The 23,389-nt window shown below is 40.6% G+C and overlaps 1 long non-coding RNA gene across 2 annotated transcripts in view; it reads left to right on the forward strand.

The window, feature by feature from the left end:
- LOC125328178 overlaps positions 1-16,075 on the forward strand; it is a 59,293-nt gene extending 43,218 nt beyond the window's left edge. For both annotated transcript variants that reach the window (XR_007204583.1, XR_007204582.1), the window contains exons 3-4: positions 11,767-11,957; positions 13,688-16,075. This is a non-coding gene — a long non-coding RNA (uncharacterized LOC125328178). The remainder of the gene's footprint in view (positions 1-11,766; positions 11,958-13,687) is intronic.
- Positions 16,076-23,389: the final 7,314 nt, after the last annotated feature.

Below are 23,389 nucleotides of genomic sequence, written 5' to 3' on the forward strand. Positions count from 1 at the left end.
GTCTGCAAAACCTCTCTGATCAATGTGTTACCCATTGTCCCCACGGGGAAAAAAAGCTTTTCCTTATAGCCAGTCTGTAACCCTCTTGTTTCAATTTATACCTGTTTCCTCTTGTAATCCTCATTTTCTGCTGTTCTTACTCTTGAACCCTTTTTCTGAACAGTGAAGCCTGGGACATCTTGTTCCATAGGACTGAGGCAAAGAAGACATCGATTAATTCAGCCATGTTTGGACTTGCTGTCACATACCCCATGTAACAAAGGTCCCACAGTTTCACTGTTTGGTTTTTTATGATAAGGGTTCTTGTCATCCTTGATACCCCTTACAGGTGCCAACTTTGAGTAAGCTTTAGCTTTCCTAGTGTTGTCCTTGCATGCCCAGAAAATATTTTTAAATTCAGTCTTTGTAGCCTGTCCCTGCTTCCACCTCCTATATACTGCCATTTCACATTGAAGCTTCATCTCAAGTTCCCTGCTTAGCAAAAGTCTCACGAAGAATCAGCCTGTCTTCCTGAATCTCAGGGGCAATTGTTCTTGCGCTCAAACGATGCTGTCATTGAAGGTCTACCAAATTCACAGAGATCCTTGGCCCTTGAGAACTGCCTCCCATCAGAATCCACTTAGGGTCCCCTGAATAAACTCAAGTCTGCTCACCTGAGTACTCTGCTACTGTCCTCCCTCACACTTGTCAGGATCTTGAACTTCACTATTGCATGGCCACTACTGCCAAAGCTACTACTGATTACTGTATCTTCAGCTCGTTCCTCCTTTTTAGTGACAAGCAGATCCAGCTGCGTGTTATCTTTGGTCAGCCCACGCAACATTGGTATCAAAAAGGTGCCTTTGGTTGCACAGACTCATTTTGTTGTGAGACTGCATCAGATTGTTTTGTTGGTTGTAGTCAACTTACAGGCAACTGAAGCAATCAGGTTTACTGGAATGGATTTTTGCCTTTCTTTCTTAGTTTTCTGAAAGACTTCTTTGAGTTACAGTGCTCTGATGTAACCTTGCTGTAGCTGGGTAGATGCTTAGTACTCAGATCAGTACAGCTGTGCACTAAGGTATCCTGCCAGACCTAAACTACATCTGTAATCTCCTCTATCTGTATGCCTTACTGACCACCTTAATACCAGGACACAGGTGCAGTCCCCATGCTGCCAATTGTCATGCTTGGTTGGATTCCAAGGGCAGAAACTGGAGGCTTGGGGGAACTACATGAGGTTTTTCCAACTTTGAAAATGGCGGTATGATTGTCATCCAGAGAGAACACTCTCTGACTCTCTATCATTTTTCAAAGATGCCATCCTTTGCCGTTGCTTGCAATGTCCTCTGTGGATAAGAAAAGGCTCTGAATAACCCCTGAACTCAAGGACAGTAGAGTCCTATTACAAATTCTTGGAATTATCCGTGGAAGACGGTGGGCCTCTTGAACGTGGGCAACGACTTTTAGAACTTTCTACCCCCACCAACAGACTTCCCTGACTTTACAATGGCTTATGCGCCTCTACCTACAAGAAGTAAAATGTAGAATTTTAATTCTCTTCAACTGGAAAAAGCAGAAATAAGTTACTACAGAGTGTTGTTTAAAAGCTGGTTTTTGCTGCATGACAAAGATGCGATGGATTTTTCATCTTTCATATAAAATTGAAAGCAATTCACTTTTACTTCTATGAAAGTAGGGAAAAAAGGTGATACTGTTTGAAGTTATACTTGGAGCAACTTATGTGAATTACATAAATATGACCCCCTTCTTCCCTTTAATGTTCATTCATCTACTTGATCTTGTCTCTGATATATTTCCTTTAAACATTCCTTAGTAGCCTTCAGGTCAAAAGTGCAGATTTGGAGGGCCCTCCATGATTAAAGCATATATAATTGTCTTGTACAGTCCAGTGTCTGTTGTTAGGCATTTGGGGAAATCTCTTATTTTTGGTAAGAGTATACAGCAAACTGCATGTTCTTCAGTAAAGGTTATACACCTGTATTTGCTGTCTCCTACTGCTCCTATTTTAAGAAGACAGAACAATAAGTTTATGCTCAAAACTGACTTCAGTTTGTTGTATAAAGTGAGAATGCTATTTGTGGAAAGAGAAAGGGTAAATTGTGGGGCGTAATAAAAAGATCTAACCCTTAATCTTGAAATGCATACTAATTTTTTCAAGCCACTTGCCAGTATTTTTTTTCCTTCTTTAACTGCTTTGAAGAAAAGTAGTATTTATCCTTTTCTGATAATCAGAGAAATAAATAGTTCTGCCCAGGGACAAAAAGAGTGTTTTTCTCTTGTGTTTTGAAGGCAAGTGCATGCTCACTTTGCTCACACTGCAACAACCTAACAGTTGTATGGATTCAGTAGTGGGGCACTGAACTCAGGCTATGTCCTGCTGAGAAACTAATGACTTCTACTTGGCTTGGAGCAAGAAGAACAAGCTCCTACTTGCTTGCAGAATGCTATGTAGAAATTAACAATCAGATGAAAACTGTGGGGTTTATTATGGTCCTCAGACTACTTGTAGGGTTGATCTGAAGTGTATCCTCTGTTGTGAAACAATACCTGAAAGCCTTCTCCCTCTGACCTTCTTATTAAGCAAACTAATAATTTGAGAATAAAGGAAGCAGTAGAACACTTGCTGGTATGGTTAATATAACCTTCCTCTCTTCTGAAAGCAAATCCCAGTGTCCTGTCTCAGTTCATCCTCTGTCAAAATTAACCTTGGAGTTGCTGAAGTGAGAGAATTCTATAAAGGGCTAGGATAAATGCTGATAAAACTGACAGTTTTGGAAAGAAAAAGGAGCAATTGCCTATTATTTTGGGGAGTAAAGTAAAAATCCTTTCTTTATTCTCCACAGAGATAGTCTCATTAAAACTGAGTCACTTGACTACATGTAAGTACTGCATGTGGTCTGTTTCTAGAATAATGGAGAGACCTCAGATATCCACCTCATTCTTTGGATCTTATAAACAGATTAACCTATCTTTTAACAAATGCTTTCTAAATAGTATGGAATGCCCCTCGAGAAGAAGTGAGAGAAAGAAAATCCTCCTAAAATTCAAGAAGAGAGGAAGCTATTGCATGCTTAATTACATTTATGTAATATTTCTCTACATCAACCACATGATCGGGGGAGTGAAGGAACTGAAAACTACTATGTAGAGGGACACTTACAGATTCCTTAAAATTTCTCACTGAAGATACCTATCCTGTACAGCAATCTGAACCTACTGATTCCTGCTTTTACAGACTCCTTAGAAGTAATCCATGTATCCTCAGGGGTCCAGAAACCACAGGTTGAAATATCTGAGACTATAATTACCAGATCCCTCAGTTGTTGATTTCAGCCAAATTGGCATCTGCTGAATACTGCCCTGTAGATTACTTCAAAGAAGCCTTTAGCATCATCAAATATGGAGTAAATCTAACAAATGCATGAACTTGTCTTTTGATTGCATCTAATACTGATGCTTATTTCCTTTGAGCAAGTGCTGACTCTTGTCCGCAAAGAGTCTGCAAAATTGAAAGGAAGAGATGAACCATTCAGCCTCTCAGCTATGATGCCAGAAAACAGTATATTTAGTCTTATCTCTGGTAAATACAGTTTTGAAGGCTGCCTTATTTTTGACTACTTTCCTCTTTTTCTGTTTTAAATTCATAGTTGCATCCACATGGCATCTTCTTCTTTACCAAGAAGCCAGAACATGAGAGATGTCATCCTTTGCCACGAAATTGATCTGGATATAAGTGCCTAATTGTGTCTTAGCTGATTGTTCATTATCAAAATTTTCAGTGGTCACCAGCCGTTGCTCTTTCAGTGCTCATTGTGTCTTTCCCTTTTTTTGTCCATTCAGGTACACCCCATAGGTTATGGACATGTCTAATGTCCCTGCAGCTCCTGGTCTCCTTATCACCTGCTCCTTCTTTTGCTTTCAAAAGTGCTCAAGTTAATTATTTAGGTTCCACTTTGTAATTCTCTCCTTTGCACTTGAGTGATGTACACACAACCACAGGTCGCATCTCGCTTCTGCTTCTTCCACTACAGAATATCTTGAAAAGGCATTCATGAGCCAGAGGGACTGTCTGTACTGAATTCCTTCCAAGGGACTTTGCAAATCTTTCTCAAGCAGAAGTCCCACTGCTCCCATCAAGTCCCTCTTTGAGACTTTCATTTCTTTCACTAAGCTGCCTTGTTGTCATTCTTCCTCCAAATGTTACTGACTTCAACAATAAGATAGAAGGGGTCTGTCACAAGCTTTTCCCATGAACTTACCTTATTTTCTCCTAATTGCTTTTGTTCCTGGTCTTTTTCTTGTCTTTTTCCTTCCGCGGTGATGTGTGACAACATGACTGAACTCTTCCATCCCCTCCTTCATCCATCTGGTGGCTCCTTCTATTCAAGTCCTAAACGCATTTTAATGCTCTATGTCCCTAAACATTTAGTAGTAATATCATTATAGTCCTACTCTCTTTCATCTTGAGTGTCATTCATTTGATGGTAACCTCTAACCTTTTCCCACCTTTTACACACCCTCATTGTTCCTTACTGCTATGTCAGAAATGCAGCTCCTACAACAACCTTCTTCCTGACGATCAAACCACGTTTTTACTTCATTGAATCTTCTGGCTCTCCCTTCCAAGATGAAATGCTTCATCCCAATGCCTCACCAAGCCAAATCTCCATCTTTGGTTCCTTTTGTGTAGTAACCGCAGTGCTCTGTTTGCTTTCCTTCACTCTTGCTGGCTGCTGTTATCTCCCAGAATGTGGCTATCTCTTTTTCCTCATCCAAATTCTTCCTCAAAGCCCATTTTATCAGAGTCATTGTCACTAGCCTGTCCTCACCATTCCATATTATTTACAGGCCCTTTAATGATAGGAGAAAAAGTGGAAAGCAAAACCAAACTCAACAGGAATGTTTTAAGTTGTCGCTTTCTCTGCATCTTCAAAAGAGTCTTTTGACATCTGTTGTTCTTCAGGATAAAGTAGGACAGTGTTTGTCTTGTAGAGCACCACAAACACTACTGGTGCCTAACAAATGTTGTTAATGACTGTAACTGGTCCTTTCTTCTGAGCAGTCACTTGGAATTGTCTATATTACAGGAGTTGTATAATCAGGCTGCTGTCTCAAGGGGCCTGCTGCAAGTATCTCCATCTCCCTTGTGAGAAGCAGAGCATGACTATGTATTAATAATGAGCTATGAGATGCTTGAGATTTTCATCTCCTTGCTAACGAGAAAAAGCCAAAGTAAATGTATGTAAGAGATCCTTGTCTGAAGTGAAGATAAGATGACATTTTCATGCGGTTCTAAAATTCTCTTTAGACTCTTTGTTTGTATTGTATAAAAAGCTGCTGTGACAAAATACAGTCAATGTGGATGAGAAACAAAGGGGTCACTTATGTGGGACACGAATACTATTTCCTGAGGTACTCATACTGTCAGTGGGAACCACAGTTACTTGCTGGCTGAAGAAGTGGGAGTCTGCTACCAGCTTCAGCAGAAGGGGAGTTTGATCTCACTTCCCATTTCAAAAGCTGCTCAAGAAAAATATTAAGACCTTTGAAAAATGTGGCTCCACTGCTGAACAAAGTAGATTACAGAGAGTGGCCAAAGAATTAAGTGGCTTTCGTAAATATGTGTTCAGAGAGACCAGATCATTCAGAGGTTTCCCTCTCTCAGCATAAACTGGGAATTTGGTGAATGTCTTATATGAAGACTAAGTCCTTGTTTTGTGTCTGAATTCCATGGCAGAAAAATGTTTGCCCATGCTTCCATTCAATGTGGATTTTTAAATGGCTTGCAAATAGCTTTTCCAACATCAGACTGTAGTATGTAAGAGCAGCAGCTCCCAGGTGCAGTTCAGAACAGTAGTGTCATAGCAATGTAACCACCTATTATAGTGGAATATGGACATAAAGGGATCAAATTAACTTCCAGCAAGAAGGGAACATTTACAAAGGGTCTCTGAAAGTCCACTTGAGCTACACTAAGATCTTTGTTCTTTAGTAAGAATACTGTTAGATTACAAAACTCCCTTTATTTAAAACAAGGAGCTCTCTCTTGGGTTGATGGAGGATTTTTGTTGGGTTTTTTTTTGGAAGAGAGGGGGATGAGTGAGAGGAGTGGTTGGTTTAAGTTTCCTTTTCCCCTGAGGACTATTACCAGCTATTCACACACTTGAGCTTATAAAGAAAGATCGTTTTTCCACAGTCTGCACTCTCTTTCCTAAAGATTTAAAATAGAGCAGTGCCAGAAACATTAGAAGGCTTCTTTCTGTGAAACTGCACTTTTTGTTTTACAAAACAGACTTCTGAACAGATTAGGAGTACATTTACTGGGGTTTTAAAAACAGAGAATACCTAGTCTGAAAGTGACTCCACCACATTGCTGTTGTGGTCTCTTATAACAAAGGAAAATACTCAGTTTTAGTGGCACTTCTTTACCCATTCCATACAAATCTGAACAGCCATACACAGTGTGGGGAAGCTCTTAGCATTCAGCTTGTTGATGCTGTCTGCAGTTCATGTTGGCAGGGTTCCCAGCAGAGGTTTTATATCTGAAGGTTATCACTGCTTTGATCATATATGGAATATCTCATTTCAAAGTGAGAGGCAACCCCAAATTTGTACATAACTTCTAATGGTAAAGACTACTCCACTATCAAAAGGAGAAAATAATTTCTTTTTTGCAGTGATTTTTTACTTTGTAAAGCAAGCGATACACTGCTACTTAGGTCTGCAAGTGAGTTTTCTCGTCTGTTGCACATGAAACCTCTTGAGACATTGAACATGTGCCTTTGCCAATAGGTATTAGCATGCTTTGCTTCCCTCTCTTAGGCAACTATTTCCATTAGATCTTAATACTTTAGGCAAGAGAGAGAAAGCAAGAGAGACAGTGAGAGAGAGCAAATTCCTCTTGAATAACACAGCTTGTTTACAAACCTTCCACAGCCTGAACTAAGCCAACGGGAGGTCTCTAAATTAGCTATTGGAAAAGCATTTCAGGAGAGTTTGTGTGCTGGAATGGAATTGATAATAAAAGTTGCTTGTCTGTACCCTGTGAGCTGATTAGCTCAGGAAGAGTACACACAGTGTTACAATTAGCATTCAAAGCCTATTCGTCTGTACACTGGCATGGAGAACAGTCTCTGTGGGAGGCTTAACTGGGAGAATTATTCCTTCTTCTATGTTGTTTATAGTTAGTTGAGCTTTAAAGGATCCAAAGCCTTTAAAGAGACTTGGTCTTCAGGAAATCATTGAAGATGCTAGAAGCTGAGGTGTGTAGAAATTGTCAGGTCTGAGAGGGTCTTCTATATTGCTCTCTACCAAGCCTGGCATTTTGTACTACAAAAACATTGTTTAATCAGTAACACATCTAAAATAATGTCACTAGTCAAGATTCAGCAGCCAAGAGAATTGAATGTGTTATACATGGCAATTCTTCCTGCAATGTTGCAGTTGCTAATATAGATGTAAAAAACCACAAGAAGTTGAGCAAATTAGTGGTCCTACAGTAGTATTAATGTGCCCATTTTTTCAGGTATAATCGTAGACCCTGCATTTAAAGAAGAAATTAAAATTTAAATAAATGGGGCTGAAATACCTTGAAGCACCACAAGTATGTGATTTCCTAACATGGGGTGTTACATTAACAACGCTCTTGCGTGCAGGTGTATCCAAACAAGGCCAAAGTCCGAACTTCCTTCTGACCCTTCCATAACTGTCAGTACCAGTGAAGATTGACAGAAACCCAAAGGATATTTACACTTTTCCCACTCAATCAAATGCTACATTAAGAATCCCAGACTCCCCTATTCCTGAGTAATGTGCACAAAACAAGCTACCTTCAGACCTAATCTGGGGGACTGCCAGTCCCGAGTGCAATGTTGCATTTTCATCTGTGTGTCCTAGGAGCCAAGGTTTTCAAGGACAGCATATCCATGTGAGAATGGCTGTGGGCCATGTCAGTACTTTACAAGCTTCCCCTCAACAATAGGAAAGAAAAAAAGCCTTAATGCTCTGGGGTGAATTTGACCTCAAAACTCTCACGAATTCCAAAGTCAGTTTGGATTTTGTTTGTCTTTTGATTTCCAAAAGGTCTTCTTCATGTCTATTTTGTTACTACTGAGGTTATTTGATCTCCAGCTACTACTTTACTGTCACATTGCAGGAGCCTGAGTGGTGTAAACACCTGTCCCAAGGGTTGAGAATCCATTCAGGCCATTCCTGACACCAGACAGATGTGGGAGCTAGAAAGGTTGTTTGAGCAGCCAGCTTGTCTTTCTACTCTTTGCAAGATTGCACCCTGCCTGCATTTCTTCCCACTAATGCCTCACTGAATACATCTTTGTGTATTAGCAGGATGGTACCCTCTTTGATAGTATTTCAGGCTCCAACTGCTTTTAACATTCAGAAATGCCCTCTGAGCTTAGTCTCAACTCCTTCCTCGTTAGCCTGCTTCTGCGTCTCAGCATCTGCTGAGATTGAGTAATTCCCTTCCTTCATTTATATTTATATTTTGAAGGTATTTATAGATTCAAGCTATGGCCCCACAAGTTTTCTTTTCTCCAGGTTATATTTATAGATCTTTGATAAGCATCCCCTAGTATTTTGTTCTTATCTTCCAATGCTTATGTGCTGTTTGTTAGCAGTTGCTTTGCTGCCTTCCCACCCCACACACATGATTTTGCTCTGCATTATTCCAAAAGTGGTGATACTAGGTCTCATTTTAATGTAACCTTAATAATTGAAAATGAGACAGCCCCAGTAGATACAATACGTAATCCATCAACAATCCAGCCCTAAAAAATATTCTTATATGGCGGCTATTTTCTTACCTCTCAGAAGCTTGCTGATGTTTCTCCTGCTGCTTGGGACAAGGACTGTCTCTAGCTGTCTGTACAGCACTCAGCACAGCGGATTTCCACTCGCCTCTGGATTCATTTTGTCATTCTGTAATGTGAGATAATTAGAAACAAAGACAGCAATGACTGAAGAGCAAAGAATCAAGTGTAAACCCAGAATCTCACCAGCTCTGCTTTTGTAAAAAACTTAATTTTCACACTGAACATTCCCAAACTGCTGTAACTGTAAGAGAGTTAGAATTGAAGGTGATAATGATATGGACTGGTGCAGATTTCTCTGAACCATATGCAAGATCAGCAATCTAGGCTCATAAATTAAGTTCAATAGCTGTGAAAGTGCCTTGAATTATTTAGCTTACTTGTCCAGTGAGAACTCAAAATTATTAAACTCTTGCCAGCTGCTGTGTGTACAGCATTTTTCACAGCACATTTTTCCTTGTGTACAGTTGGCATATTTTTAAACAAACATGGTCAGTCATCTTTCTGCCCTCTGACTCATTTTGAGTCCTTTTTATAAATTTTTCTTCCATTTCCCCCAAATAACTTTGCTCTAGTTTTGCCTCCAAGTTTCAGACAGAGCCTTGATTGTATCTTAATGGGTATTCTGACCTTAAAATATCTTGACTTAAGAATTTGTCTGTGTGACAATGCAAGCTAGATTCAAGAAAGAAGAACATGATTTTCCTCTTAGTTTACTGATTTTTCAGCTTCTCAGAACAAGTTAAAACTTAACTTGTTCTGAAACAACTGGGGATTTTTCTCACATCTGCCTAGACTTTCCTCTGGTGAGAAGGCATTTTCTTAAACAAGTCCTATCAAAAGGGAGACACTTCTGTAATTTTAAATAGTGGTAGATAACAGGAACTTTGTTATGCAGTCTTGCTGTTTTTAGGAATGCCCTTCTCTCTTTATCATTTACTGGCTCCTGATACTTGTAGAAAGAGTTGATGTTTACATGGACCTTACAGAACCTAGGAGAAGTGGGGCATATTAGAAGTACACTGTTTTCTTAAACATGTTTTTCAAAGGTTACCCTAGCCCAGAGTAGCAAAGGTTGATATGTGCTTGTTGAAAGTTTTGTTTGGTTTTCTTTTCTTTTACCTGAAGAAATTTAACCTTTTAAGTGAGTCAAAAAGACGTGTTCAGTATCAACTAATCTCGTGGAATTATCCAGAATATTTCATGGAACAGAGTTAAAGCACTTGTCACAGCAGAGGGGACGATGGCTATCAGTGTGCCCCTGAGCCTGCACATCCTGTGCTGTTTTCACTTTTTATGCTGCCTTGTGTCTCTGAGTGAGGGCTTGGGTTAGAAAGCCATAAAAGTCCAATGGGGTGGAATAATTCAAAGCTTGGAAACTCAAAACCCGTAATTTCAGTGACTATTACACCTGTAAGATCAAGTTATACTTTATAGAGGAACATTTCTCTGACAGACTCTTTACATATTTTATATGTATATTTTATAGGAGGGTAAGCAATTTCCCAGTATCATCATCTAAGGTTGCATTTTAAAAGAATTGCCTCTTATGTGTGCAAAAAAATAATGGCCATAGAGCACAATTTGCAAATCGGTCATTGCCAGCAAACCTAGAGGATGTTTGCTGCATTTTGATACTGTTAATAGAAGCAATAACCGAATGACATTTAATAAGATCATTCCTAGATGAAGAAATGAGGGATTATTTGCCTAGTGGGCCATTTGTATAAGGAGATGCTTATTCAAGGTTGAAAATGTTTCCAAACTTCAGCAAAAATCTTGGAATACAACCCTCCAATCTGCTGTCACTTTATCTTCACAAATCTAGGGTGCCGGTGTAAGGGTAAGGTGTGGAGATACTGTGTGAGCTGCTCTGCAGTACCATAATATCTCTGCATACTTCTGTAGCTAAAAAAAATACAAAGCCCTTTTGCCCCCCTATTAGTTGTTGAGAAGTGGTAACCTAAATGTAGAACAAATGAAGTGTACTATCACTAGGGGATTTCCAAAAGAGCATTATACTAGTGACTGTAAAAGCTGCATGTGGCAGACTGAAAAAAACCACAAATCCCCTTGTTTTATGCTGTTACAGCTTTGACAGGGCCCCCTCTTGGGATGGTTGCTCCCAAGATGCATTAATTCTAGCACTTAAGCTCCCATGTTCAGTGGAATAGAGGCATGAACTGACCTTTCCAGAAGGAAAAGGTTAATGTTGAAAAACACTGATTTCAGCAATCCGCCTTCTGAAGGTAACCCCAGAGCTTATGGTTTGCTTAACTACATAGTGTTGCTGTTCCCTTGTAAAATAACTTCCTTTCTGAAGTGATCTATGTAGCTGAACCAGTGTTCCCACTCATAAACTGAATTTTAATTGCCTGCTATCTCTCTCGTATGTCTTTGTCACCTGAGAGCATGGAGCAGATGTTTAGATGCATCTGCATCTTAGGTGCTGCTGAGGTGGCAGCCGGAGAGATGTTCTCGTAAGATCTTCGCGGTAGTTCTTGCCTATGGTCATTTTGGGAGGGGCCTCAGAACAGTGCAGCTGCTCCAGGAGATGACTATCGTCAGCGGGATAATGGGATGTCCTTATCCACTTGACATCAGTTGTTTAAGTTACTCCAATTACATAACAGCGATGGTAATCAGACAACCGTGTCGCATCAAGAATGTTAATTGGGGTTTGAGTAGTAAATCTGAGAAAAGGAGAACTTGGGTTCAGTATTAGGATCAATTCTTTCAGGGAATCTATGGAGTAGAAAAGTTTCACTGGAGAAACCATGGAAACTTCATCGCTTCAGTTACCTGAAGTGACTAGACAGGGCTCTGGAGCAACATAGAAATTTATTTTCCATTGACAATTCAGAAGCATCAGATGCATTATCTTACCTAGCAGCTGGTGTCTCTGCTTGATATCCTCTGAATCTGTTTTTTCCAGGAAGCTTGACAGCCACCTATGAGGAAAGCGGACTTTGTGACACATGAAAGAGACCCCTGGGCCTTGAAGCTACTATGTGGCAGGGAAATACTTCATGTCTGCCAAAAGCCTTGGAAGTGCCTCTCATGGCTGCTCTGTTGTTCTGCATAAAGCAAGACGTGTATTTGCATGTCCTCCTGCTCTGGCTCCAGGTAATCCAGCCTCCTTCTTTCCAAATGGGAGTATAATGGACATATGTGGTATGGGTGAAGTACGGACCACTACACCAGTTCCACAAGTTCAGCTGAAATGCCAATACAAGGGTGTTTCATCAAGTGATTGTGGTGCTCTAGGGCCATAAAGATCATTGCTCCATTCATTGCTTTGCCTTGTCTTGCTTTAAATGAATGGCACTAATGATGCTTCCAACCCCTCCCATCAGGAGGTTATTTTGCAGTTTCATGGAGTGCCAGGACGCCCCTCCTGATACTGTCTGACTTACATTTTTCATTGTTTAACTCCATCCAATTAATTTTACTTAAAAAAAAATCTTTTACAGTTTTGTGTTTTTACATGCTCTGAATATTTTTAGGTAGTTCTCATAGTCCCCAAGTAGCCATTACTGAGAAATACTTTGTTCTTCCTTCTTGGAAACTACATGCTGCATTTAATTGTAAGCTTGTGATTGCCATGAAGAGAATAAAAAGTCATTTAAGTCAGAACTGATTGGAAATTATAGTCATGGGACAAGAAACCAACAGGAACAGTAGGCCAAATCCAGTAAAATTTTTAGGTCATTAGTTTTCAATGAAATAACTGCTGGCCTTGTTATGATACTGGGACTCTATCAGAGAGCTAAAACCCTGCATTAAGAGACTTTGTTGCTTTGTTGGATACAAGACTTTCTATTTCCATATATTGAAAGTATTTTTATTTTATGAAAATATGTCAGAGCAGGAAGCCCTGACTGTGGCATACATGAGGACAGACATTTTCACTCAGGGCTCTGGGGGATCACAGCTACATATCATGGGGTGGAGGCTGGTGCTGTACCTATTTTCTTGTTGGTCGATCAATGACCTTATAGAAAGTTTTAAAAAGCTTTGGCAACAAACTGAGGAGACAGAAGGCAAAAGGGTGCCCTGATCTGCCCAGGCCTATGGTAGTCCAGGGAAGGAGGACTTTCACAGAAGACGCCTTTCAACAAGAAGTAACACTGGTTAGCCCAATGTTTTATTTCTTATGTGAGTGTAGTAGCATTGTCACAGCAGACATGTCTATACCACCATCTCTGTTAAAAGACTTTATTATATGCCTAGGAAATTGAGGAGGTAAAAATCTCCTTTTTGAAGCTGCTAAAAGGCAAATTTCCAGCCTGAACAGAAGACAAGTGGCAACCTGGCTTGCAAACCAAGCGTCTAACAGCTTGGACAAAGTGCAAAGAAAGCATTTCAAAAGGAATAAAATGGTGTGGCACCACACAATGGCAGGAGGGCTTGATGGTGTGCAAGCGTTTTCCAAACACTATGATAGTGTGAAGTACATCCTAACACTGATAGAAATATTATCCAAGGCAGACTGAGCCATTGGTCTAGAAGGCAAAAGGGGTTCTGAAATAACCAGAGCCTTCAAAGTAGTTTTTAGGAGAGGGTGCATGCCTCAAAAATTACAGACTTTAAAGTACTTTAAACCAACCTTTAAAAAAGCTGGAAAAACAGTATAATGTTCATGATTGTATTATCTGCGATGTTAATTCTCATACCCATCTGTCCAATGCTCCTGTATTACTATTCCTGCACAGGCAGGATCCATCATCCCTTGTACTATATGCAAAACATCTAACTAGCTAAACAATATCTAACACTGCACTGTGTGACTGTTTCTGCTTCTGCAGGAACAGTTTATACTGGCATCTTATCTATCAGTTTGGTCTGTTTTGCAGCAGAAACCACCTGAAGGATTTTCTGAATGGTCAGATCCTCCTCCTATAGCGCTAATCAACACAGCAATGCACAGATTTTGCCTTTGGAGAGATGTTCAAATCAGGAGATCCTATGGAAAATCTTCAGGACTGTTTGAAATTCCCATCTGTGGAGCTCTTGTGTCGAGCAGTCAAGTGCTTGCTTGTGCTGCTGTCCAGAAGTTCAGACAATGACCTATTTGACTGCCAGTTGACACCGCGTTAGTCGGCTGTCTCTCCATTCCAGAGAGACTGGGGAGCTCCCGACCCAGCCTGGCCTGACTCTTTCAGGAGCCAGGGAGCTGAGGGATGATGCTGCCTGACTGGTGGTGCTGGGACTGACCAGCTCTGCCATACACTGGAAGTTGTAATGAGAGGCAGGAAGGTCAGCAGCATGGCCACACACCCCTGCGGCCAAAGAGGCCAGCGTGCTGCCCCATTCCTCCCAGGGCAGAGCGGCTCTAGCCAGCAGGATCTGGGGAGAACCAGGTTTCCTCTCACCCATGTCCAGGCCAGCACAGTCATCACACTCACATGTGGCTGCAGTGTTGCTCCAGGTGAAGCAATGTTGGTGCATGCCTTTGGGAGCTCAGGAAAAACAGAGGACCAAGTGTCATGGCCTGGGAAAGCAAATAGGTTGATGGCCACATCAGCCAGGGCAGGCAGTGATGCAAGGGAAGCTGTCAAGGACAGAGCAACCCAAGTGCAGAGATGCAGAGTGCCTGGCAGAGGTCCCTGAGCTGACCCCAATTGTGTGCCAAGGGACCTTGCTCCCAGAGCCACCAGTGCGGTGAAGGGCCTGGGCATAGTCCCAGGGGTGTCCTCCAGTGCATGGAGGACCACGTGGGCAGTGCTGACAGAAGCATTTTTTCCCTCTCCCTCTTTGCAAGGTCTTCAGAAATCTGGCCAAACCAGGACCAAACGTACCTCAGGGCTCTTAATGTCTTTTGGGTACATTTTTATGGTTTATTGGCAATATTTTTGTTACTCCTGGAGATCAACCTTAGGGAGATTCTTCTGTTTGACTGTCCTGTGTAATTCCTTGCAGGCCAAACTGCATTTTAAAAAATGGATGTCATTTCAAGGATTGCTGTTTAAAAGACATTTTTTTTTCCTATCTATTTTTTTTTTCTGTAAAGATTCCTGTTTTGCAAAGCCCTTTTCTATTTGACATTTCCACAAAAATAAAATTTTCATGAGAAATGTTCATTTCAATGAGCCTGGTCAGATGACACAAGCTTTCCATCAAATGCAGTAATTTTAAGACAAGATGGAGAAATGTGGAGAAAAACAACACGTGAAGATTCAAAACAATAAATTAGAAACACGAAATATTTTGTTCTCAAAACCAGCCAATTATTTTAAAAGAAATCTATACTTGGTTTGTTCCTTTTATTTTAATGAACATGTGACAATTGTGGTTTTATCCTCTTTTCAGGTCCTCTAATAACCAAGATTGGCAGTGTACTGGAAAGGGTATGCCCCTGCTTCTTGCACTTCCTCCTGTTTGTCTTTTCAAGCCCTGAAGCACAGTAATTTAGATACCTGCCTTCCATGGTCACTGCTGCAATGCCTCTAATCCCAACCATAGTTTGAAGTGCTTTAGTATCTTTCTTGGTGCTATTACAAATTCCTGGAGACACACACATACTAGAAGCTTGTGGGTAAAGGAAGACGTGCCTGATTTTCCTGCAATTTGACTCTTTCAAACAAGAGAACATTTTAAATTAGAAACCTCAAGAATATTATGATGTGGCACTTCAGGACATGCAAAAGATACCAAACAATGCTTATTTTAGGAACCTGTGTAGCCCAGGCACTGAGATCCAGGAAATATTATGCTGCTGCATTTGGATGTTGTGGTTTCGTCCTCTTTGCTGTCTCTACTTTAACATTTTGATTTCTTACTGCTGTTACCAAAATGACATCAGGACTTCTTCATCCAAACCAGCATTTCTAACTATGTAAGCTATACAGAAAGGATACTGTGCCAAGTGCTGGCAGTATCCCAAGGTTTTCTGCTATGTCAGGACATCAGCCCTCTTCTTGAAAAGACCTAAAATTAAATGCATTTCCTCATTATTAACTTAGTTCTATGAGAGCTGGCAGCACAGACCAGCGTGATCTTTCTGTATTAGACATTTCAACATTTTTGTGATCTTTTCTTTGGGTGCTGCAAGGTGCATTTTTCTTTGCTCTGATTCTTGTGCTTAAAACCTCTTTCTGTAACTGAGTGTATTTGAAACATTTTTCCTTCTTTCAGTTTCTTTGGTCTGGCAGTGAACAAGCAGATGTTTTGTGCCACTGGATAAACTTAAATAGTATTTTATTGTCAGAATTTAAATACAAATGCCCGAAACACAAAAGGAAAAAAGTATTTTACTTTTTTGAGCAGAATTAGAAAGAATGCAACAAATATGAATCCTTCTGCATTAATGGGATTTAACACAAATATGATTGGTTTCAGGTGGTCAAATGATAATACAGAATGGAAATCCTGTATAATGGCACAAGTTACTTGGAACTATTTCTTTGCTGGGCCTTTACATATTTTTTAGGTGGTTGTTCCGATGGAAAACATGGTCTTTCTACTCATGTAAGCATCTTCCCAGCAGATACGTTCTTGCTTCAATGGCAATAACGACTTCTTCCTATTCCAGTCTCCGGAACTCTTAAGTGTATTATTTTCCCACAAGATCGGTGAGTTAAATTGCCTGCCATGACACATCTGAAAATTGTTCCATTCCCAAAGAACACAAGTGAAGCACTTCTCACAGAGGTAGCAAACCTTTAAGGGTACTTGAAGTTGCATCTTTTGGACCACTACTTATGGAAAAATTGTTCCAGGGATTTCTGCTGTTTAATTTTGAGTATTTTTTAGTTAGTTTTCATTTATTTTTGTCTTGCATCTTTGGATAAATTGCTGACATTTCTCCAGGACTGACCAGTACTATGTTGAACACCATATGCAACCAGCCTTTTTTTAAAAACTTAAAATATGACCATCAGGAGCTCAGACACTGAAAAACTGTATTTCTCTCAGCTTTTCTAATTAATTACATAATGGACAGATTGAATGAGTAAACTGTCTGAAGTGGCTGTTATGTGTTTTCCTGGGGCTTCTTTTAGTAATGGCTGAGAAAAACTTATGTAACTACCAAAAAAAAAAAAAAAAGAAGGGGAGTGGAAAAAACCTTAAAGCACTTGAATTGCAATTTATTAACTGCTTCACCAGAAGCAATAGTGACTCATACTTTCATTTCTTTTACAGGAGATAAATCTGAGGTGGTTTGGCTGAGGCACAACTCTTCCCTGGGGGAAAAAAGGCCAAAAGCCAATTCACAGAAAGACAGGTTGAATACTAAAACTCAAGATGACAATCTGACAGCCACTTGGCATCTGCTCTCACATGCCAGCCAGCTGGCTTCTCACAACAGTATATGCACCAGCAGCATTGTTAGGAAGAGCTTGCTGAGAAAGCCAAGGCAGTCCCTGCTTCGATGCAACACCTCCTGTGAGGCTCCTCTTGCGCAGCACCCAGTGGGTTGGTGCGTCACAGCTGCGCTGCTCCGGCACTGCTGTCTTTCCCCACAATATGTGCATCCCCCAGCATCCATAAACAATTAGCAAATTACTGATGGGGGCTAATCACTAATAACCACCTGATTTTCTGAGCTCCATCCTGCTAATATACAAGAGTATTTAGCTTTATGCAAGGCAGGGCCAACCATTTGACTCCAAGGACAATGTGACTGTTGGGTGAAGGCTTCAGAATGTTGGCTCTGTGGACTTGGAATTGCTTTTGTTTATGCAGTGCCTTGCAGGAGATGAACCCATCTATCATTTTGATTCCTAGTGGCAGTATGGCTTTGATTAGATACTGTGTTGGGAGACAACAAAAGATTCCATCCTTGTTCTGCTCTAGAACAGGTTGAAAAACCTGTCGGTTGAAAAAACAGTTGTCATACAAAGCTGTCATGCTCTGCTCTTTCAGGGGGACACCTCACAGCCCTGTTCTCAGGCCCCAGTTGATGCCATGAAGATTTTTTGCCTTTTCTTTTATACCCCTTTTATACCCTTTTACAACTTCTGTATTCTTAGTGCTTTTTGCCTACATTCTTGGACTTGTTTGTTAAGCTAGGAGACTAAACATTTTAGAAGCTTTGTAGGTAGGGGTTAGTGTGCCCCAGACCCCAAGGTCCTCTCTAGAACATACTTTGTAAACTAAGATAGAACCATCCAGGGGAAGGTTCCTCGGGGAGGGGGGCTCACTCAAGCCTCTCATTGGAGAATCTTTGATAGATATGCTAATTAGTAAAACCTATAATGTTATACCAGATCTTTTGTGAGGTGTGCACTGCAGTGTGCATTGGGGTGCATTCCACCTGGATATAGTGCACCTAAGGATCCTTAAAATAAATACCAAGGGAAAATCCCTTTTTCCCTTCTCACCATGTTTGACTCTTGATTTTAGGACCAGGAAAAGGCATCACAGTGACTACGGTGCTGAAAATGTGCTGGTGCTGGTGATGTGTACTTCACTCAACGCGTAAGCCATTTTTCCCAGTAGGGATAAAAATATTAGCCGGGAGAAATGCTTGTGTCTGTAAACAAGGACCACACTGCATCAAGAATGGACCTGAGGAGTCTAAACAGCTGCTAAAGGTGCATCAACTTCAGGTCTTCTTCTCTGCCCTGTCTGCACCAGCTTTTTCAAGTGCTCCTGTTTTTGGCTCTGAGAATCCCGGTTCTATCTCTGGTTTACTGATAGCTGTCACAGACACCCAATCCATCATCTTAAGTATTTGTATGATCATGAATTCAATGCAGAACACTGAGAGCTTTCCACTTCTGGCAATTAACTTGAGATAAATAAAAGTGGTGAGAGGAGGCATTAAGTTACCCACCTGCAGAAGACTGGCTCTGTGCTGTGTGCTCTTGACAGATGAGTGCATCTGAGGAAGTGCTAATTGCAATGTATTCCTTAATGGTTTTTTGTTGATGCACAAAAGATTGAGAAAATGGGAAGAAAATGAAAATGCCTCAGTCTTTGAGTCACAGTGGAAAATACACAGGACTTGGACTCGCAGAGAAAGAATATGCTAAGGACAGGGGAACAAACAGAGGACTGATGCCATGAATAGAAATCTCCGTCTGTGCTCTGGCCACGGTCCAGGCTGTATGACATAGTTTACCTGATACGGTGCCCATTTGGATCATTTATATAACATCATAGGTGCTATGAGTAATGCAGGAAGATGCTCTGTGTGACCCGAGAGTCTCATGTTGAGAGTGAGACAGACACAATACAAAGATTCATTTTTGGTGCATACACAGGAAAGAGCAGCCCTGGATCAGATGAGGAACAAAGCTCAGGTAAAGAAGCAAATGCTGATCTTGGCCATGAAAATGGCGTTAGAAAAGACAAAGAATTGCTAGGTGGAGACAAAGTGCTGTGAAGTAATGGAGTCAAGGGTGAGGGCTGAGAGTGGGACAGAAAGAAGAGTGAGATTAGACAGAGCTATGTGTCTCTAGGAAATGAAGTTACAAAGACTGTGAACTTGGAAGAAAACAGGAAACTGGGTTATAGGGGTAGTGGACTGTAATATACATATATAGTATGTAGCTGGTTAAGCAGAAAATCTGACTTGGTATACAATATCTTCAAAGGCGTGGGCAAAAAACAAACACAGGATAAAGGCAAAAGTGTCTGGAATAGATTCAATGAGTGCAGTGAATGCCTGACATGACAGGAGCTACGTGAGCTGGTTGGCATTGCTAACCCACTTCGGGTGGGTTGGCTTGGGATGAGCAGAGTTCATGGGGTAGGAGGGAAATGCAATGTGCTAGCATGCCCATGGCCATAACTAATGGGAGTAGTGAGAAATTCACACCCCCACACTCATCCTGAACCCTCTGTCCCCAAAAAGACCACTGAGTGCATGTCTTGTCCATTTGTCTCTAAAGACCTCTCAAAAGTGAGTGCAACAACACCAGATTGGAAATATACTGAATTTAACTGCAACAGAGCTGCATTTTACCCACTAAACCAAATGATTCCCTGAAGGACAGTATCACAGTTGTGCAATTTCCCACCCTTAAAAGAGAAAATGCATGCCATATAATACACAGGGCACAGCAGGGAGGGTAGATGTGATGTGCTGGAGACAATTGCTGTAAACCTGCATTATCTCTTCTCCATGTTATATTGCAGTGATTGTTTTTTCTCCACAGTGAAACCATAAAAAAGTCGAAGAACAACTAAAGGCTTCTTGCCAAAGGTAGAGCAGATCCTTTGGCTCTTCAAATGCTGCCCCTTTGGAGAGGGAAGAAATGCAGCTGGGATTGCATGTGGCAATTCAGGAATATCTGGGGAAACAGCACAAATGTTCACAACAACTACTGACCTGCTGCACAGAATCTGCCCCATGCAGATCGGGAATGATGCTTACAACACAGACCTGGCATCGGCCAAAGAGCACAATGTGTTCAAAAGTCTCATTTACAGCATTATTTGGGTCAGTAGAAACCAGGAAGGAAATGGTTACGTGAATGTTTCTTCACTGTATTGTTTACAGGATACACAGGGAAATTTTTGGCTTCATATTTGGGTAGTTCAAAAGGCAGAGCCAGCATAGTTGAGAAGAAGAATTGGCAGCACTGAATTTGGCCATAGCAAAGGCAGATTTCAGTGCTGACTGCCAGAGATTACGTCTTTGTTCATCCTTTCAGTGGCAGCTCTGACAGGCTCCCACATCAAATCACTCCAGTTCAGGCCAGCAGAGCTATTCTGGCAGGTTTTATCCGCTTACATAAGTAGGGAAAAGATGAGATGTGACCTTGACTGGCATAACCAAGCTGGGAGCAGCCGCCAGTTCAGAAGCACTTTTCTTGCAGAACCATGCAGTTACCTGGATGACCTGGTTTGTTTTGTGAGGCTTCTAATGCCTCTATTTTGCATTGCAGCTGTGCTGTGGGCTGCCTGCACAGACCTGCCCATGGCTCTCATGTCTGGATACAGGGGCCATTTTAGCCTGACTGGAGTTTCCTGGAGTGGGACAGCACAAAATATTGTTTCTCTAATGCATATATTTATATGGTGGCAACAGAAAATGTTACAGAGTGTCGGTCTGATTAAATTTGCTCTTATGAGGAGCAGAGATATCCCAGGAACCCATATCACTGCTGTTATACAATGTACTTCGATAGAAAGTTCAAAACATCTTTTGGACTATGATTGATGAAAAAAGAGCCAGCATCATTCAAACAATATTGGATTTAGATTTTCAAAAATCAGGATAAACTATTCCTCCAGTGGTCTAATCCTATTTGCTTCATTAAAGGCCTTCTGCATTGCAGGGAACTGCAATTCAGGGGAGAAAATTTTTCAAAAAGAAGAAAATGGCTTTAGCCTTTTGTGTGTGAGAAAGAAGGCAAAGAAAATATTATGGAAGCCAAACTATGACACATTTGTTTTGAGCCATTTAAACAGCTCTAGGCATGGGATGTATTCCTCAGTATTTTCAAAATTATTTTTTATGTGCTACAATAGAACTGGTAAGCAACTGATATAATTTGATGGTTTTATTTCTGTACAAGGGTGGTTTACTAATTATTTATTCCATGTTTTTAACACAAATTCATGGATCAGTAAAATAACAAATTGAGCACAGGTCTGAAGTGTTCTAGGTTATTCTACTGACTTCTGCTCCATCCTTTCTTTCCCATCTAATCAGACTTGGAGAATTGGACAATAGAGAGAAGGTGGAAGGCCAGCTGGAAAGAACTGCTAATGGCCTCTTGTCGTGGGAATGGTCATTTGTTAAGCTCTCTCCTGGGGTGGGCACTGATTAGTCACAATCCTTGTGAGCTGAGCCTGGCCTGTTCTTGAGATGCATCTAAATCAAGATATGTGAATCTAAATCAGAACGTGAGGATCTCCAGAATAGAGAGCTGCCAATTTGTCTTCATCAGTCCAGTTAAACTAACTCTAGGTTATGGTTGTCATCCACAGCTAAGCATCCTGAGCTGATCATGAGGAAAATACAGCAATCAAAATCCTATTTAATCTAATATACCTGAAGTTAGATCAAGTTCCTTTGATACCTATCAGCAGAAGACCAGAGAACTTTCCAGAGTTGCGCCTTGACTGTAGGTCCTCCATAATTATTTGTTATAACTCTTTGTTCATAATTATTTGTCAGTCATGGCCAGCATTTAAGCCAAACAAGGTCCTTTATAATCATGAAATATTTCAACTTATTCACCACCTCTCTGTGTTTCAACCATAGCCTGCCATCATTAGGCTCTGAGATCCAAGCAGTTGCAATGACTGCAGATGTACTGAAAGTTGCCAGGGAAAGTAGGAGAATGAATTAAGCCTCAACACAGACTTATTTTTTAAAATTAAATTAAAGAGTGAAAAATGACCTCATATCTCTTTTCTTGGCTCATTCTTTTCCTCTAAGATGAATAAATAAAACAAAGATCGTGTAAGAACTATTGAATTTTCCAGTTTAACTTTTATTTTTTGTTATTCAGGGAGGCAGATGCATATAGTCTGACAGGAGGCATTAAGCTCAGTGAACATTTTTCAGTTCAAAAGCTTCCCCTCCCCTTTAAGCAAAGTATTTCAAAAAGAGGAGAGGGAGCAATTGCCTGATGCAGCAAACTTAGCAAACATTTTTGGTACTCATGGCACTATCTTTCCTTCACATCAAAGGAAAATATCACTCTCCATTAAATATATCAATTAACTTATCACAGGATCTAATTGACATTTCGATTCCAGCAAATAACACACTTACTTTTTTGTTCTCCAGCTGCACAATATCTGACAGCTCACTGAGCAGTCAATGTTGTGGAGAAATCATGATCAGTTTTATAAAGTCTGTCAATCATTCAAATATTCAAGTTCTCTTTAGACAGAAAAAGACTATCTCTGAATTATATTAGACATTGTGAGTTTTAGTCTCGGGCAAAGCCAGAAATACATGAGAAAAATAAACACTCAAAGAAACAATTTATAACTAATTTCTATGTATTTTGAGCCCTGAAGAAGGTAATTCAGTTGATTGATTCATTTTTAGAAATAGTTACCTCTTTTTTAGCAGGAGCTTCAGGATTTTGATGTGAGCAGAAGCAAGAGCTTGTTCCTGTGTATGTGCTTAAAGTTGGAGTTTAGCCTGGAGTATTCAAGGCTGAAGGACACAGTTTGTCTTTTAAAGGGTGGGAGAGGAAGAAAATGGAACAGACTAGATCTTATTCCAGAACTTTGAGCTTACACATCAGTTGCCCTATGACAAAAAGGGTGACAACTACTGGGGAAAATGGTCTGACGCTTCAATCCCTCTAACTCTGTGTTGTTTCTGTGCAAGCCTGGTGCTGGTGTCTGCACAAGTAAAGCAAAAAATCTCACCTAGATGAAAGGTAACCGTATGACAAAGTATTTGATTGAGACTCAAGAGACCTGGATTCATTTCCACAGCCTGCACCTGTGTGGACTTGTACACATCTGTCCCAAACTCACATTCTTAACTTTGCAATGGGGAAATAACACAATTGGATGATATGTGATAGAGTCAATGTTTGTGTGGTGACAGGTCTTTAAAAATACAGAACAGCAAAAACAGTACCACCTCCAGAATCTAAAATTAACCAAACCACGTCATAGAAAGGCTGCAT

The sequence above is a fragment of the Corvus hawaiiensis genome, chromosome 1, assembly GCF_020740725.1.
Source record: "Corvus hawaiiensis isolate bCorHaw1 chromosome 1, bCorHaw1.pri.cur, whole genome shotgun sequence".
Classification (NCBI taxonomy): Eukaryota; Metazoa; Chordata; class Aves; order Passeriformes; family Corvidae; genus Corvus; species Corvus hawaiiensis.